The sequence below is a fragment of the Grus americana genome, chromosome 3 (genome assembly GCF_028858705.1).
Source record: "Grus americana isolate bGruAme1 chromosome 3, bGruAme1.mat, whole genome shotgun sequence".
NCBI lineage: Eukaryota > Metazoa > Chordata > Aves > Gruiformes > Gruidae > Grus > Grus americana.
Window position 1 is genome coordinate 52,904,834 of NC_072854.1, and position 18,783 is coordinate 52,923,616.

Consider the following 18,783-nt stretch of genomic DNA (forward strand, 5'->3'; position numbering starts at 1 on the left):
GCACCAAAGTACTCGCTTTGAAGCTAATGTTCTTACAGATTAAAGTACTTAAAAAGCTTGTAGAATCAGCTCTATTATTGCACAGGTGAAGAGATTGCTTTAGATACTAATATGCATCTGCACTGCTGAAAAACGTCAGGAAGAAAAGACTCTCTGAGACTTAGAGCACTCCTACACAGGTCTGACACAGGTAGGAAGCTGCAGAATGAACCACTTCTGACTCAGAAGCAAATAAAACCAAAATCAAACACAGTTGGCTTCAGGTGAAGCAGTGGAGATTGAGTACCTCAGCTGGTGGCAGACAAATATTATTTGAATGTTTATATTCTATATTTTGTTTTGTTTTATTTTATTTTATTTTATTTATTTCCTTTTATTTATTTCTACATGGATCTGAATAAACAGGAGCTAAAGCCAGAGAATTTCATCTTGCGTTACAGAACCATATTCCATGGGTCATGTCCCATGTTGACTACACTTTGGTGTTCTAGGGACACTACCTCATGCTTTCGTGGAGGGAGAGAAAAGGTCTTTTGTCTTCCTTAGATCATAAATTTCTTTAGTTTCTGTGTATGCTGTGTGTACTGCTCAAGTGTCCCCATTGAATCTCCATTTACAGTACTCCTTTCACCATCTGGATTGCATTTGACACTTCATGTTTTCAGAATACACTGCACTTTGAATGTGTTTTCCTTGCACACCTTCTCAAAGATGCCTCTTTCAGAATAAATGCCCTTTTGAACAGACTTGAATCACCCATAAGAATTGCTCTTCCCAGCTGTTTGTCTTCAGGTTGCCTGCTGCAAGGAGTTGCATTCGTAAAGGTTTAAGTTTCTTGGTCCTAACAGCAAGAATTTGCTTCCTCTTTGCAGGGACCCACACCTTTGCAAAGTCCACACAAACTGTGCTGCCCATCGCTATATTACTGTTGAAGTGGAAAATGTGTTACATTGGGCTTATTTCTTTAGGTGACATACAAGTATTAGCTTGAGATCTAGTTCAATAGAACAACCGGATCCCTGAAGAAACATTTGTTTAGAGACTCATCAGTGAACATAGGTCCTTTTCTCAAATTTTGATCCAACAAAAAAGCTTTTAAGACACAGGGTCTCTTTACAAAGCTCTAAATTTAAAACAGATCTTGCAAAGTACATCAGGTGGCATCAGAAACAGAAGTGACAGAAGAAATAGGTCTCTCCAATTTCTTTGTGGTGGGATGACCCAGAAAGAGCAACAGTCTGTTCGGGACTGTAGTTTTGCAACACTGTCTGAATCAGGCTAGCAAACACTGAAAGAGTAAGAAAGAGAAAGAGAAAGATGAGCAGGATTAAAAGGGCATCCGGAGGCGCTGGGTTCCCTGGCACGAAATGGCTATTGAAGTTGCGAAGTGAGAAAAGCTAAATATGATTGCAATCTTCTTTTAGCCATCTGCTGTGGTTTTTCCTAGCTTTCTTCATCCCAGCATCTGAAACACCATCTTCCAACTATGCCTCGTTTCTTTACAGGTATTCTCCAAAAAATGACTGCACATCTCAAAATGATGTTCTGCCTCTGCAGTGCCACAGAAAGATTACCCAGACATTGGGGTGCATGTTGCTAAAATGGAAATACTAAAATTGGCACCAGGTCTTAACTCTTCAGAGGCTAAATCTTAGGCAGCTGGATTTCCCAGTACCGTTTTCTAAACCTATCTGCATGAAGGTCTTGTTCTTTTCAGTTTTACTTGAGCATTGCACCTGCTGGCACACTGTAAATTGCAATTCATTTCTACAAAATCAAGTTTGCAATTCATTTCTACAAAATCAAGCCTTCTTTTCTCCAGGCTGAACAATCCCAACTCTCTCAGCCTGTCCTCATAGGAGAGGTGCTCCAGCCCTCTGATCAGCTTTGTGGCCCTCCTCTGGACTCTCTCCAACAGCTCCATGTCTCTCTTGTACTGGGGCCTCCAGAGCTGGACGCAGTACTGCAGGTGGGGACTCACAAGAGCGGAGTAGAGGGGCAGGATCACCTCCCTCGACCTGCTGGTCACGCCTCTTTTGATGCAGCCCAGGACATGGTTGGCTTTCTGGGCTGCAAGTGCACACTGCCGGCTCATGTTGAGCTTCTCATCAATCAATACCCCCAAGTCCTTCTCAGGGCTGCTTTCAATCCATTCCTAGCCCAGCCTATAGTTGTGCTTGGGATTGCACTGACCCACATGCAGGACCTTGCACTTGGCCTTGTTGAACTTCATGCAGTTCGCACGGGCCTACCTCTCTGGCCTGTCAAGGTCCCTCTGGATGGCAATCCCTTCCCTCCAGCGTGTTGACCACACCACACAGCTTGGTGTCGTCGGCAAACTTGCCGAGGGTGCACACAATCCCGCTGTCCATGTTGCCGACAAAGATGTTGAACAGTGCTGGTCCCAGTACCGACCCCTGAGGAATGCCACTCGTCACTGTTCTCCACTTGGACATTGAGCCATTGACCACAACTCTGTAAGTGCGACCATCCAGCCAATTCCTTATCCACCGAGTGGTCCATCCATCAAATCCACGTCTCTCCAATTTAGAGACAAGGATGTCGTGCGGGACAGTGTCAGATGCCTTGCACAAGTCCAGGTAGATGATGTCAGTTGCCCTTCCCTTATCCACCGACGCTGTAACCCCATCATAGAAGGCCACCAAGTTTATCAGGCATGATTTGCCCTTAGTGAAGCCATGTTGGCTGTCACCAATCACCTCCTTATTTTCCATGTGCCTGAGCATAGTCTCCAGGAGGGTCTGCTCCATAATCTTGCCAGGCACGGAGGTGAGACTGACCGGCCTGTAGTATCCTGGGTCTTCCTTTTTTCCCTTCTTAAAAATGAGGGTTATGTTTCCCCTTTTCCAGTCAGTCGGAACTTTGCCAGACTGCCAGGACTTCTCAAATATGATGGAGAGTGGCCTGACCACTTCCTCCGCCAGTTCCCTCAAGACCTGCGGATGCAACTCATCAAGTCCCATGGACCTGTGCACCTTCAGGTTCCTTAGATATTCTTGAACCTGATCTTCTCCTGCAGCGGGCAGTTCTGCATTCCCCCAGTCCCTGCCTTCTGTGACCTGGGCAGTGTGGCTCAAGCACTTGCCAGTGAAGACTGAGGCAAAGAAGTCATTGAGTACCTCAGCCTTCTCCATATCCTGGGTCACCAGGTCACTCGTTTCATTCTGGAGGGGACCCACATTTTCCCTCGTCCTCCTTTTCTCACTAACATACCTATAGAAGCTTTTCTTGTTGTCCTTAATATCCCTGGCCAGACTAATTTCTATCAGGGCTTTGGCTTTCCTAACCTGATCCCTGGCTGCTCAGAGAGTTTCTCTGTAATCTTCCCAGGCTACCTGCCCTTGCTTCCACCCTCTGTACGCTTCCTTTTTTTCACCCCAGAGGAATCCATTTTGCAGTCTCCAAGGCAGTTCCATCATGAGAGCCAAAGTGCAATAGGTGGGGACAATCAGAATATGCTTTTCCGAGGTTCACTTCTCTGAACTAAAATACTAGTATAGATGTGCCAATTGCCTCTTACTGTCTGTCTATGCCCAGAAGAATATAGAGTTAAGACTCAGAATTACTTCACAGTATTGCAATAACAGACACTAATAATGACAGTGATCCTCCAAAAATTCTTTTCCCAGCTTGGGCTGATACATATGAGGAGTCAGATACTAATGGTTTTATCTCCTTCCAACATAAAATATTTTCTCTTTATTTTGTTCAGCCTGCATAGCATCTTCCATGTTGTGGATCCCCTCCACAAATACATTCGATTTTGACTAATTTGCTTTCTCAAGAGGCCGGGGCGGGGAGGGGGGGAAGGTTGAGTGAGAAGCATTTGAAAATCACTCTCCAAGTGACTCACACTATCCCATGACTTTCTGCACTCTTTAATGCTTTTGGTCAGACTCAGCATCTTAAGTCCTCTGCTTGCAGCAATAGAAAGGACATGAACTTGATCTTTTATCACCTGTCACTCAACACTGCCTAATATGCCTGTGTGGGATTCAGCTGTCTTTCAATCACTGTTTTACTTTGTAGCTTTTTACTTATATTTTGCCACTCCAACTCTGTCTGGGAATATTCTTCATCCTTTCAAAGACTTATTTGTGATTTACTTCATTCTATATCATGTTATGGCGCTGGTGAAATTCAGATTTTCTTTTCCTTTTTTTCCTTAGGCCCATAATTCCAAAAGTAACTGAAAGATTTACACATTGCTTGTGAAGTCAGTGTATTACTGCATTACAAGGCATATATAAAAAATACACAAATCAAACCCTCATTTTCCAAACAGATCAATTCAACTTTTTTTTTTTCTGTGGGGATCCAGTTAGTGTTAGATATCTGCATGGCCTTGCCACAACCGATCCCTAGTTAAAGGTATGAAATTGCTGAATTCCTGGAGTTGTTGGGATTGTTTGTGATACTATCAACATTTTAAGGTTAAACAGTGAACTCGAGATTCAAGTCGTGGCAGGAATGGTACAAGAAGGATTGATTTTCATGTGTGGTGGGGTTTTTTTTCAGTTTATTTTTTTTAAGAAGTCCTCTTCAAGTCTGCACGTAGCCTAAGCTGCAATAACTGCAGCCCAGGGCAGTGTCAGTGAGGCAATCAGCACCTTATCTGGGTAGCTTTCATTTCCTGTTGAAAGAGGTTGCTGAGGTATGCACTGAATCCACATCTCCCCCCCACAAACTAGTTCATCCTCTTTGCTATCTCCCCAGTGATCTTCCTTCCCACAGCAGAGGAAGAAGGCTGGGCCTCCTCATGCTGCCGCAAACACCTTCCTCTCCCATGTGGGCTGCTTTGATTCAATTTTAGTGTGAGGCTTGGGGGCTCCCAGACTTCCCCCAGCAATTCAGGGTCCACCCAAAGGGCTCCACTGCTTTGGTGGCATATGATCTTCATGATACAAAACAGCACAGGAATTATTTTCTTTATCTTAGGAATTTCAGTTCCCATTTTTAGGGAACTGATTTGAACTGGATGTTGCAGTCCACCAAAATCCATGGTTTCCATAACAAAAGTAATGATATGTGATATGGAAGTAACTTAATTCTTAATAAAACAAAATCAGTGAATGGTATGATATTCAGCCAGTTTCAGTCTTCCTTCCCTCTGCCTCTTAATGAGATTAAATACCAACTTGATGGGAGACAGATTATTTTTGAATTGTATAAAACTGTATTTTTAAATTATTGGGCTTGACCTAAAATCAGGTTTATTCATAGTTAGAATAGGTTAATAAATGGTTAAAGGTTCCTGCATGCGCTTTTAGACATCCCTGTTTGCTTGGGATTTTTTCCCCTTTGGGTACTGCAGACTAGATTTGTCTGGGTCAATAGAAATTAATTTGCCCTATAAAATTTACCTCCCTGAAGCAATGCAGCAAACTCAGCAAGATTGTTTTGTCTAAGTCACTTAGAAAGGGTTGGGTGGGTTGGGCAACCAACTGCTATTCAAGTAAGACTTGAAAGCAGCAGAATAAGAAATTTAGATACCAGTCTGAGACTAAATTCATCATCAGGGATACCATCAAGACCTCTGTGCTATATTTCAATAGGAGTGAGATGCATAAAACCTGACATAATATAGCAATTTTTCTAACATTCATTAACACATCAGAGGAAGCAAAAGTTGGAAATTTCTCTTTCCTTCTACTCTCCCACACCTCCCAGCAAAGCTAAGTAGCAAATTCTCAGGGGGGGGAGGGGGGGGGAAACCAACCCACACAAAAAACCCCAACCCACCAAAAAAAACCAAACCCAAAAAGCAACAACAACAAACCACCAACCCATGCCACTCAAAAAGTCAGAGGTATTATCTGAACATATTGAGAAAGTCACAATGTCCACTGTGAATTCTGACTTCTTCCAATGAGCTTAACGTAGTAGCTCAGTTTGCTACTGGAAACTGAAAACAAAAATAATCTCAAAGCTGCATATGTCAGGGTCTTTTAATTGTAACGCTGACCCTCTTAAGGTCATGCTGCATCTTTGCTCTTGGCTCCAGCTGCAGTATTTTGGCTGTGGACTGGTTTTACAAACAGTTATTTCATTTTGAGGTTATATTGCTTGCTATTATCACAGCTGAAAGTATAGCCTACCCTGGAAATAGCAAAATGGTAACAGGGCATTGCCTCAAACTGTAGTCTGCACAAAGGTGGAAATTTTCCCCACTCCCATCAATTTCAACAAAAGTTGTACAGAGAGCAGGCATGCCTGGTGTACAGTACCCTTGCGTACAGCTAAGCTTTGCAAAAGTTACTCCTTACTGCTTTTGCCTTCTTGCATGAATGCTTTTACAGAAATTATTCACAATTATCATTAATTCACAGACTGCAGCTGAATAGACTCAGAGGGCACAAGGGACCATTTTGGTTATGTATCCTGCTTAATAGAGACCATAGGACCTCCCCCAATAAGTAATCCCTGACTTGCATCCAGACCTTCTGATTTACTAAAGGGACTTTGCCAACCGACAGATCTTCAATGCCACACTGTGAGCAGCTTGTTTCCAAAGTGCAGATTTTGCTGCTTAATTTGTATAGAATCATAGAATGGTTTGGATTAGAAGAGACCTTTAAAGATCATCTAGTCCAATGCCCCTGCCACGGGCAGGGACACCCTCCACTAGACCAGGTTGCCCAAAGCCCCATCCAACCTGGTCTTGAACACTTCCAGGGAGGGGGCATCCACAGCTTCTCTGGGCAACCTGTGCCAGTGCCACACCACCCTCATCAGAAGATATTCCTTCCTTATATCCAATCTAAATCAACCCTTTTTCAGTTTATTTGTTCTGGCTGGTTAATTAACTAAGCCACATGCTATCATTTCCTTCCCTTGAAAGTATGAGTCAGGTAAGTAACCAACAAAGGAAAACATGCAAAATGCAATTCTGTACTAAGGCAGGATCCTCAGTTGATATGACTCACTGAAATCATATTCGAGTCAACCATTATGACAGTGTACATCATCTGAGAATCTGTCCCCCAGGGAGCAGAAATAATATGATAGTGTTTTTATAATGATAATGAGGAAGCACATGAATTTTGTAACTTCACAAATTCACTTCTGAATAAACCCAGCTAAACCATTTTTTTTCGTTAGGATTTGCAATAGCAGAACAAAGGACACTGGCTTGTTTATAGAATATAAATATTGAAGTGTATTTAATGTGGCTAAAACATAACTGACTTTGTTTTCAAACACTAAGGAAACCGAGATGGTGATAAGGAGCCATAATTTTCTGGTTTGGCTTCAGGTTTGATTTTGCTTAAAGCACAAGTGGCAAATGATACGTACCTTTTGCAGAGAAGAGGTGGCATGAATAGGATTGTCTTGCTGCTGATGCATCCTATGAAATAGGACTTGTTGGCTAGATTGTGGCCTTTTTGCTGACCAAGATCAAGTGGCCTGATAAACTACGGTGAGTCTGACACAAAAAGTGGAGTTTTATCATAATTTCAAATAAGCTTTGAAATTTTCTATCTGAGTATTTACTAGATACTTGGCCATATGAACTCTTCAGTCTCTGGCACTACTACTGAATCTATGTGTAACCCCCTGCAATTATCATCACTTCTCTGCGTCAGCTGACACATTTATAAAGACAGTGGTACCATATGCCGAGGCATTAATTGGTCAGTGTTGCTCTGGTACAGGAGCACCACATCCCTATTACGACACCCTTATTAGGTGCTCATTTTATCAAAGAGTGAAGGTCTATGCAGAAATCCTCCACTTAAATCCGCTGTCACTTCAGAAAGCATCTAATAAGGAAAACAAAACAGAACTAAACAATACGTAATCAATTACTGAGATGTGTTTAAATCATGAGCTTTGCGAGGCAATCTACTACCCCTGCTCACAGAAAACCGGTATAATGGGGCAGAGTCTTGGTAAATCTCTGTGGATTATAACAACGACAATAATTATGTAGCACATTTTTCACAATCACAATCTTAGCAATAACACTAACGTTTTGCTCTTTGCAATGTTATGCATGATTCCATAAACTCTAAACTGCTAATGGTTTGTGTACACTCTGCCTCGAGATTGATTCTTGAAATAATAGAAAACAAATGTTCAAAACTGAGCAAACTCCTTTACAAAACTTGTCACTATTACCAGATCAGTAATTTCTTATTTGTTGAGTTCTTATGCTGTCTCTTCTAAAAGTTTGTCATTTAAACAATTCACTTTTACTTGGAGCTTAACATTCCTAGAGATTGACATAATGAAAACAATAAAATTCATCTTTATTCTTTCTTCCTATGTATTACAGTGCGGGTTTTATCTTAATGCAACCTACTTTTGAACCTTTTCCTAATATACAGGTAACTGCCATTGTCCATAATTCAGCGGATTTCACAAATAATTTCACAGCCCTTCCACAGCACCGGGAATATTGGTTTTCCATAGAGCACAGCAGGCTGCACAAATGGCCCTGTCATTTTTTGGCTAGATGTACCAAGTGATTGTCTTTTAGTTTGTACAATTTGCACTATACAGCCACCTGAGGTTTCAGACTTACTTCGCTACTGGGTGTTAAAAGGTTGAGGTGTCTCACACTTCAGTGACCTTATCTTGCATTGCTTGAGTCTGGTGCAGAGTACTACCTCCTATCTCAATTCTGGGTGTGTAACCTGCTCACGTGCCTCTGGACCGTAACGGGGCTCAGCTCCGTTAGCAGTCCTCTCACTCGGGACAAAAATTGTGTCGGATACACGTGAGTGCTTGTATGTACACACAATACATGAGCTAATCCGGCAGCCGCAGAATGACAGAAAATAGGGCTGCAAGGCGCGCCACAAGGCAGCTGCACGGTATCTCATTCGGCGAGAGCTGACTTTGACCGCGTTGCGCCCTGAGCAGAGAATCCCCCCTCGCCTCTGGATAGCCCCCGCACTGCTGCACTGTGGAGAAAATGTAAGTGGTGAGGAATGAGGAAATACTGTAAAAATTCAAGGATCTAGAAAAATGTGCCTGTTCTTAGATAACAGCTACCTGTCCATCTCAGCAGTAACATCTATCTTGTTTTAATCCAGCTTTCTCAAGCATTCGACTGACAAGTTGTTTGCAAAGGTAGCTGGTCTTGGGAGGGAGATGTTAACTAAGTAAACCCTGCATTGCCTGCACTGACATTTTCAATGAAGCTGAAAAATGAACAAGGAAATCAATCCAAGCTGTCTTGGCTGTGTTACATGAGAAAACAGTAGTGGGTATAAGTGGGAGAGAAATATATTTTTTTGCCAAATGCAAGACTTCTGACTAGAAGATGTAATTTGCTGAACAAGAAATGTTATTTTCAGGATGATTTTTAAAATTTAATTTAATAAAATGTGAAGCAACAATGAAAATTTTTCCTTCAAAAATTAGGTTTCTTGTGTCCTCATTGAATTGAGACAAAGCAATAAATACGGTTGTTCTTTCAAAATCTATTTTATTAATTTTCTCTCTTTCAACTCCCATTTGTATGCAAAACCTGCTTAACCTGCATGTTCTTGGTAGCTATTAAAAGCAATACAGCAATCAGTATTATCTTTCTACTTCAGCAAAAACCAGTTATCCAAATATTTTGGCATTAAATATGAAGAGACAACTTCTATCATATCAAAACCTAGCAGTATTTCTTTTTTACTTCTTTTGAGGGAGTTTAATGGAAAATAGTACAAACCGTGGAAATTCCCTCAAGGATAGTTCTGTATAAGAATAAATTAACATACTTTTCTTTTCTTTTTCTGCTTTTGGGAACATCTCCTCACTATTTTATATGAGACTAAATATGTCTCCTGAAGTATATTTCCAGAGTGGAAAAAATGGCTCCATTAAAAATAAATAAGAAGAATTGATTATTTTTTGTCAATGAAAATGTCCCTGCATATTCCATTAACATTTTATAAGTTGTTTTTAAGAGCCTGACTAAATTCTGCAGGGTTTGGGTAAAAAAAAAAAACCAAACCAAAACAAACAAAAAAAACAGACCACCCCACCCATATTAATTTATTTATGAGTCTTCAGTGACAAATAAAAACATAAGGAGCATTTTTTTTTCTTCTAAATATTTTACAAGTCATAATATACCTAATACTTATCTGTGGTTCTTTTCTGAGAAAATATAGTTGCACAGGACCTCTTTTCTTCCCTTGAGTAATGAGAGATAATTTATTAATAGCATTAGCCTTTGATGTTATTCCACTCCAGCTCTTAAAAACAAATAAGTGGTCTTCAAAGCTCTGCAAAGTGTTACTAGCTGCTTCCCAAAGCTGCACCTACTCTCCACACCACCTCATTCTTTAGTGACGTTCATCCTGGCCTTGCTAGTTTGACAGTTATTTTTCTCCTGCTGATTTTATTGTGATAGGAGTTATCATCAAGCTTATCAAGGACTGTGCTGTCAGGGAGATGCACAACATCCAGGGGATTTTGACAACAAAAATGAACAAAATGCATTGTATTTGTAAGAGAAGGGAGAATTTCTACAATCTCTCTAATATCTCAGAGAGTTTATGCAATTGTGGCTTAGGGCAGAATTTGTAAAAGTTTGTTTTCTTCACTTAAGCACTCTCTTCCGTGGCTGGCCTGGGACACAACCTTTACTCTGGCTGTTACTGTGATGCAATGGCTACAGAGCCTAAAATACTCTGTTTTGTTTGTTTATTTTACGATTTTGTAACAGGACAGATCCTTGAGATACTGTATCTCCACGTCACGACTGTCCTGGGGCGCAGCCAAAGCAATCAAACCATCGGTACCCTTACTCCTGTGCTTGCACCACAGCGCCCGACAGACCAGGAGCTCAAACAAGACGCGGCGATAGCCGTGCTCACTGGCGCGTCTCGTTACCCGCCTCCATCGCGTGGCTCCACGGTGGGCACCAGGGAATGGCCATACTGGCAGGAGGGATGCCCGAGCACCCCTTGGCTTGGCATCCCACAAGCTGTACATAACGGGACCAAGTGGTGACTCTTTCTCTGCTTCGGAAGTGGACTATTATTGATTTTAGAGCATGCTCATGTTCAGGAGGATTTTACTGCTTTCCTAAAAAGCAGTTTTATTGTATGTCTCAAATAACCGAATGGCGTCCAATGTCGCTGCCAGCGCGGGAGCGAGAGCAGGGACTGGAAGCAGAGACGGAGCAGGAAAAGCAGTGAAAGTGTGTGTTCGCAGTCCTGTCAAAGTGCTACAGCCTTCCCCTCTTGAAGCATCTCAGCTATGCCAGCCCTGCTTGTCTCTTAACCAGAGCTGCCAACTGGGCTACATCGCATGGTGACTTTGTGAGGCTGACAAATGTAGGTTAAAATGCACCAGCCAAGCTCATTTCCATTTGGATTTTACCCAAAGTCTCAGATAAAGGGCCTGAGCAATAATTTGATGCACTAATTAGCCCATTAAAAAAAAAAAAAAAGTTATTTTTAGGTGCTTAAAGTTTTGTTTCAGAGGAGAAAAAGCCTTTGGTATATTTTGAAGAATTTTGTGGAGATGCCTGTTGCAAGTAAGAATAAACAAACGAGCTCTTTCAAATTCCTGGAAATGACTGAGAGACATGTTGTGAATTCTTTGAATTAGTAAAATAGACTGCAAGTGACCAAGCACGTAAAAAGCAGGGTTAACATGTCACAGAGAACCACAGTTGGTTAATTTGACTACTGCATTTTAACTTTAATTTTTTTCTAAATATACTTTATAATTTAACATTTAATTCCTCATACAGAATAACAAAGGACCAGTGTACACTTTATTATAAAAAGCCTACACTGAAAGAATACTAAAACTGCAGAATATACTGGTGAAAATTTAAGAAAACATTAGTTGTCCAAATTTAATTTACTTCTGTTAATATAGTTTTAAGAACATGATAGCATGCTATATTTACAAATATTCTCCTTTGGTACTCGTTCCATGTGTGGTCTCACACCTTGTTTACTGCACATCCTCCAAATTTGCACTGAATAGTTGATTGTTAATTCTGAATAATGAATATTGTTATAGGACATTATCCAAAGTTTTCTGGAATAATTGCCTAGAATTAGGTTTCCAAATCCTTATCAGTTAATTAAAAATAGTGAACCAGCAAATCCTACTGGAATCATTGGAGACACAACACTTTTGAAGCACTAATTGCTTATTTAGGTATCTGCATTAAGTCTGCAGCTCAAGAAAAATGTGCTCAGGGTGAACTGAGGAAATAACCCTCCAAGCCTTCAGGACTTAGTTCAGACCATAGAACAGTTTTTGTGAAGTGTCATCCATTCTTCACACTCACCCCTCATTCTGAGTTGCAGAAGTATAAAATTGCCTGCCAGCAAAGTTAGCATGTCATAGGAAGCGTGCTAGCGTGGGCTTAGCGCAGCGACAAGGACACAGCACTTGAGACGAACACATTCATCTGCCAACACTGACCATGCGGTGAGTATCAAACACTTGTACTGCTCAAAAGAGCAACAAAGAAAAGCAGATTAGGAAAACACTGCTGATCATTTATAATTGGATCCACAAGTTCAGCTCTGGGCCTGGTTTGACTTTCCTTCATACCCGTGTGAAGGAGTAACTCGGCTTCAGTCAACGCAGTACAACTTGTCAAAACAGCATACGTGGAGGACTCAAAAACCCTTTTGAGGACGGGTAAGTAAATAAAATAGTGAATGTGCTGGCTATGGCATGCAATGACCTTATCTGATTATCTGAATAGTATTAGCCAATACCTTGTAGAGGGTTTTTTGTCTACCTTTTCTGTACTAGCAGCAGTTTGCCCCTCAGAAGTGCACAAGAAACTTCGTCATGCACACCCAGGAGCAGCTGCAGGAGTTTCAGCCATACCTTCATATAAGCATGCTGGCTGTGACAGAGACACTGAAACAATCACTGGCTATTTACTCTGCCTATTATTGCTTTATCTTCTACCACGTCCCTGGTTTTGCACCACTTCTCTCCTGTTTAAGCAGGTGAAAAATCAATACTTTCCTCTCTTTTGACTCCACTGACTGCAAGAGCTTGGTGTTCCTCAACTACATCCTAATTAACCAGAGATTCGCCTCTTCCAGTGTTTGAACATCTCTGAGAACATAAAAAGGGAGTAAAAAGGAACCATTTCCATTTCTCTTTTGCATCATTTTCTTCTCACAAACACAATGGAACAAGACTGTAGGCCGGACCCTTTGCTTTGTGTGTAAATCAGCTTCGTGGAGCTATGCTGATTAACGGCATCATTATTTTTGTTGCTAATGCTTGCATGACCGAAGCACCCGCAGATCCCAAGTGAGACAGGAGTCAGCTGTGCTAGGTGCTGTACAGATAAAAATGTCATGGAAGCATTTGCTCCAAGTGTTCACCAGCTGACTAGACAGGAGAAACCATACGGGAGGGAAGCCGGCAGCTACGCGGCAAAGAGAGGTGGCTGCTCAGAGTCACCCGGCAGAGCACTGGCGTAGCTGGGAATTAACTCCAGGTATCCAGACACTCAGATCACTGCTCAGGCCAATACATTGAGCAGTCTTGCCAGCTAAAACAAACATATATTTTTTCAACTGTTGCCAAACTGCCAACTACAGTGAAATGTGCTAACAAGATGTACAAAAGCAGGTTTCACTGTCCAAATCTTTTCTAAAACAAAACAAAACACCCTTTTTTTCTCATTGCTTAGTGTCTTTCTATTAAATATTTCAGATTTTTGGGATGTTGGACACATTTATTTTGAAAGCAAAAAGAAGAGATTCATTACTTTATATTTGAAGCTGGCCTCTGGAAATAGAATGCAATCAAGGATTGTCTCTCTACCATTTCTTTAATGTGCACATAAACTAACTCTGCTCATCAAATGGTAGATTTTAACAGTTAGGGTGGATGCCTGGAAAGACTTCTGTACCAAATGAAGTGTTTGTTTGAGGGGCAAACATCTTGCTCCAATGATATGCCCAACAATACCTAACTAGCTTATCGCAGCAGTTACCTTCTGACATTCACTGAGAAGTTTTACACCAGCTGTAAATTATGTTGCAAAACTTCCTCATATTAAATCCTGTCAGCAAGACTCTGTTTCAGCTCCAACTCTGCTGGGCAGAAAAAAAAAGTCAGCACAGCAGAAATATACTTCCTTGTGCTTGACCAAAACAGAAAAAAAAAAAGAAGAAAAAAAAAAAAAAAAAAAAAAAAAACAACAAAAAAAAAAAAAGAACAAAAAAAAAGAAGAAAAAAAAGAAGAAAAAAAAGAAAGGAAAAAAAGAAAGGAAAAAAAGAAAGAAAGAAAAAAAGAACGAAAATAAAAGAGAAGAAAACTATAAAAAAAACAGCAGCTCTTTTTACAGTATTTCTAATTGTAGCTTCAAGAAGAGAATAGAGAACCACCTTAAGACTCTGCATTGGAGTGGACGGGGGGTTTTTTATGTCACTTCTTCATAGCCTTAAATCATCATTGCCATTGGATGCTGATTCGCAGCTATAAACTACTTCCAGTGTTTACATTAGGGTTTCTGAAAGAAATGCATATCTCAGGCCAGCAGATCAAATACATCACTGTCTACAGGAACTGAAGTGAGGCAAGTATGCATTGTATCCAAATGAGGCCTGCAGGAATCCAAGGCAAGCAAAAACTTAATAAGTTACACCCAAAAAAACTGCACACGAAGACAATAGTGAGGACCAAGAAAAGGCACAAAGTGAGCTTTTTTGCACACAGCAATGAATGAGACAGGACTGTATCTGTCTTTATAAAAATAAAGGTCCATTTCACAATGGGAACGAAAGGAATTTTTCTTTTCTGCTCATTAAACTACAGAGAGAGCAAGTGAGGCTCTGTGGCTTATTTCAGAATTGCATGAGCAGGAGGTGAAGCCAGATTTTCCTGAGAGAAGAGAACTTTGAGTTACTCCTAGTTTCAATGTGATGGTCCCCTGTCTGCTCTCAAACACGCAGACATCAGCCCTTGTGCCGATGTTCAGTTTTTACGGGGGTTGCAGGGCAGGAGGGCACGGAGCCAAAGAGAAGCGAGCTTTCCTCCCAGGATGGCAGCAACTCCCCTGCAAATGTCTGCTGCATCCCAGCAGCTGAAATAACCTGCATGCTCCCATAGGTGGAAAGCCTTTTGCACCAGTCCTCAGGTCCTGGTCCTCCCCCCTCCCTGTCTCATTTATGTCGTGCCTCTTGCCCAAATAGCTTCCTGCTTCCACCACCAAATGACACTCATTCCACTGCAAATGGCCCCTTTGAAGTCGCAGGGGAGGGGCCTGGATTTTTATCCATGGCACAGAATCCTAGCATAACTTTAACCCTTCTTAATTTTTTTTTTTTTTTTTTTGGAAGAAGGGGGCATGGCAGAGAAGCGGCAGTTACTGAAAGCAAGGGGAAGAAAAAAATAGAAAAATACAGTTTTGTCAATCTGCAGTCATCAGTTAACACATTAATAAAGGGCTTCCCAGAAAAAGTAGCCGCTACCGTATCTGCTCATCTTTGTATGCAATTGTCTCACCAACTTGAGAAGATTTCCACAGCTATGCCACCATTTAGTCAAAGGCTCATGCTTTCAAGGTCAATTAGCCCATGGTCATGTCACAGAGAGCTCCAAAGAAACTCCTCCGGTCTAACACCTACATTTCATGACTACCCATGTGAAGGAAAGGGAAGGGAAACTGTTAATTGGTTGTCAAGCAGGATGAAAACATCATTCCTTTGGCTTACTAGATGTTCACACATAGGAAAGCCTAAATGGTTTGGGGTTTGGGTTTTTTTTTTCTTTTTTAATGTAGTGAACTTAAAAAAAAAAAAAAGTTTGTGTGAAATCCCTTGGAGTCCAAAAAATCAGTGCATCTTGGTTTGAGTTTGATGCTATTTTTTTTTTTATGACAATAAATAAAATGAAAAGTTTTGCTGAAATGAGAAATCATTCCAGTTCCCAAATGACAACATATCATTTTAAAAATGTGTCAAAGTCAGTCACAGGGAATTTTTGGAATGTTTACATTTGTTAAGGAAAGATTTGGCAAAACACATTCTTGAAGTGTTTTGATCTCACTAAATCTGCCTTTTTACACAAAATAGGGAGGGAAAAAAAGAGATTGGTGAAAGAAACTTTCACTGAGCTCAAATGACAGATGGCTCTTGGGCTATGCAGCTTATATTAAATGAAGAAAAATCCTTAAACTATAGTTCAGGTCACTGCTTAGTCTACATGTCTGTCGGTGTTCTTTTAACTCCTGCCAGGTTCCTCAGATTCATGAGTGGACTCTTCCATTCAAAGCACAACACAAATTCTACTTCAGGTCCAGGTTTTCAACTGTAAACTGAAATCATAACATATCTTCCCCTAGCATGTTTCTTTTAATGTACCTTAAGTCATTCACTGTGACCGCACAAGAAATATTTGCAAAGAAAATTGCACACAGCCTATAAAGCCATAATTAACCATTAACACCATGAAGGCATACGCTAGTATAAACTGGTAACAGCAGAGATATTTCTGTGGGGACAAAGTGAAAAAAAACCCAACAAAAAAACCCAACAAACCAAACAAACCCCAAACACAAAGTATGAATAAAGCATGGAAACTGGGGCAATACAATCTAAAAAGTTACAATATATAGCACTACAGACCTGTTTTTCAATTCATGAGAAAACCAAATAAAATGCATTATGAGCCTCCTTAAGAAAACACATTATGTACACTCATACTGTTTAGTTCAACCTAAAAGCTGTATAAAACAAGCTCTCCCCAGTGTTACACATTTGAGACCCTTGGGATTTCTCTTATAGTTTTATGCAATTTATTTCTTATAAACTAATCTCCTACTTCCTCTTCCAGCATGGAAAGATGTTTTATTGCTATGCTGTTTGGTTTAGCAATGGCAACATGCCACAGACAACACTCTAGCAAGTATACAAAGCAAATTTAACATTTTCGCGTCCAAAATATAAAATTGTACTAGGATACACACCCAATCTTTTTTCAAATGAACTCACCTTCTTGAATCTGACTCTCTTTTCTCAGTGATATTGTCTCATTGTCTTTAATCAGAAGCACAATCAATTGTTTCTGCAATCTGTTTGTTATACACTCATACTCTATGCACTACCTGGTAGGTTATTTTCTTATCTGCATGCCCAAAGTAAACTATTCCAAGCATGTCAAAAGATCATCAAGAAGCTAGTGACAATGCTAACTATTTTTTTGTTTGCTCCAGCTCTTTGGACTAGCTTGGAATGCTAATCCCTTCCCCAGAGGATACTGCACACGGAGGAGCTTCAGTAAAGGTGGGAACACGAAGAGTGGTTAGTAAATGGCAAGGGTACAAGGACCTTACAAGAATAAAACCAAGACTGCCACAAAGAAGGAGGCAGAAAGCTTTCATTTCAAGATTTTATCTGAGAAGACAGGCTGAGGTGTGCACAGTTCCGGCTGCAGACCAATTTCTTGACACCTATTGCCATAAAAGCATACTGTGTCAATGGCATTTTTGGAGGTCTGCTAAATCATCAGTTCAGAACCAATTGCAGTGTTAAAAGACTACAGTGCATGTTCGATGTGCAAAATAAATGCAAAATATTCATTGTAGATAATCATAATATGAATCAAAAACCACCACAGCTTAGACATTCAGGCATTCTCATTTCTGTGAGAACTAAAAAAAAATCAAGGGTAAAATGTTTTAAATGGCTAGAGATGAGAAACTAATATTTTGACTCTATCTGCTTACTGAGATATTAATCTTTCAGATACAACATTCAGCTTGTAATTCAGGAATGTAAGTAATTGTTTTACATCCTTAAGTGCCAGTCTGAACAACTTAATGCAGGAATTGGAACCTTTTATTTGAGAAGCAGTGGCTTGATAACAGGTGTAATTTTTCTCTAAATTACACAGTTAACCAGATAAATTAACCCTCCTATTTAATATTTTTAAAAACTTTCCAACATTTAAGCTAAAGTCAAAACTTAATTCAGTGTTGTGACTTACACTGTGCTAGATAGTAATTTCTACTGTGTGAGTTATATTTAAGATCTTTAGGGCAGGAAACTCTGATTTTGGTGAGAGTTTCCAATCAGTGTGATGGGGTGCAATAAGTATTGTTATTACAATTTTCAGCAGCCATTTTTCTATTCCATTTAGGAAATAAATTATAAATGAAAAAAGGAGAGAAAAATAACCTCACCACAGTTTGTGATCATGAATTTTTATATTGTGTTTTTGATTTATTGATCTGGCATCATGTTCCCCTTCTATTCATTTTCTTCTCATAACTTAGATTGAACAACCTGTCCTGGTATATTGAAATTTGGAGAAATCTTAATGACTGAGAAAATTCAGGTGTTACTAAAAAAGAGTTGCTTCAGTTTGTAAAGTACTCACAATTTCACTAGGAAGAATGAAATTTCTGGCTAAGTTCTGATTTTATCAGAACTAATGATCTATCCCTGTGTATCAGTAGTGATGACCTCCAATCTCACTAACGAAATGTTTGTTTACAGAAAAGCTATTTGCTGGATTTAGCATAATTGACCACAGTAATTACAGTGAAGGGAATTTATGTTTCATTTAGAAAACTCCTGGATAGCTTTTCTGGCAACATAGGTAGTTTAAGCCTTTAATCTCCAACAAGCATGTTTTCAACAGACTCGCCTATAAACCGTGGGGTTTAAGAGCCCTCGTGTTTGTTTATATGTCCAGAACCACACAGTTCTTGGCATGCATGTCCGTATGCCCAGGGGAGGCATCAGACTGGTGGCAGAGGAGGAGGAAGGCCGCAGAAGAGGCTTCCAGTAGAGGCAGAGGCAGAAGCA

At 40.3% G+C, this 18,783-nt stretch overlaps 1 long non-coding RNA gene across 1 annotated transcript in view; it reads right to left on the reverse strand.

The window, feature by feature from the left end:
• The window catches only part of LOC129205405 (uncharacterized), a 34,204-nt gene extending 17,149 nt beyond the window's left edge, over positions 1–17,055 (reverse strand). The window contains exon 1 of the long non-coding RNA XR_008576714.1: positions 16,966–17,055. This is a non-coding gene — a long non-coding RNA (uncharacterized LOC129205405). The remainder of the gene's footprint in view (positions 1–16,965) is intronic.
• Between the last annotated feature and the right edge of the window lie 1,728 nt (positions 17,056–18,783).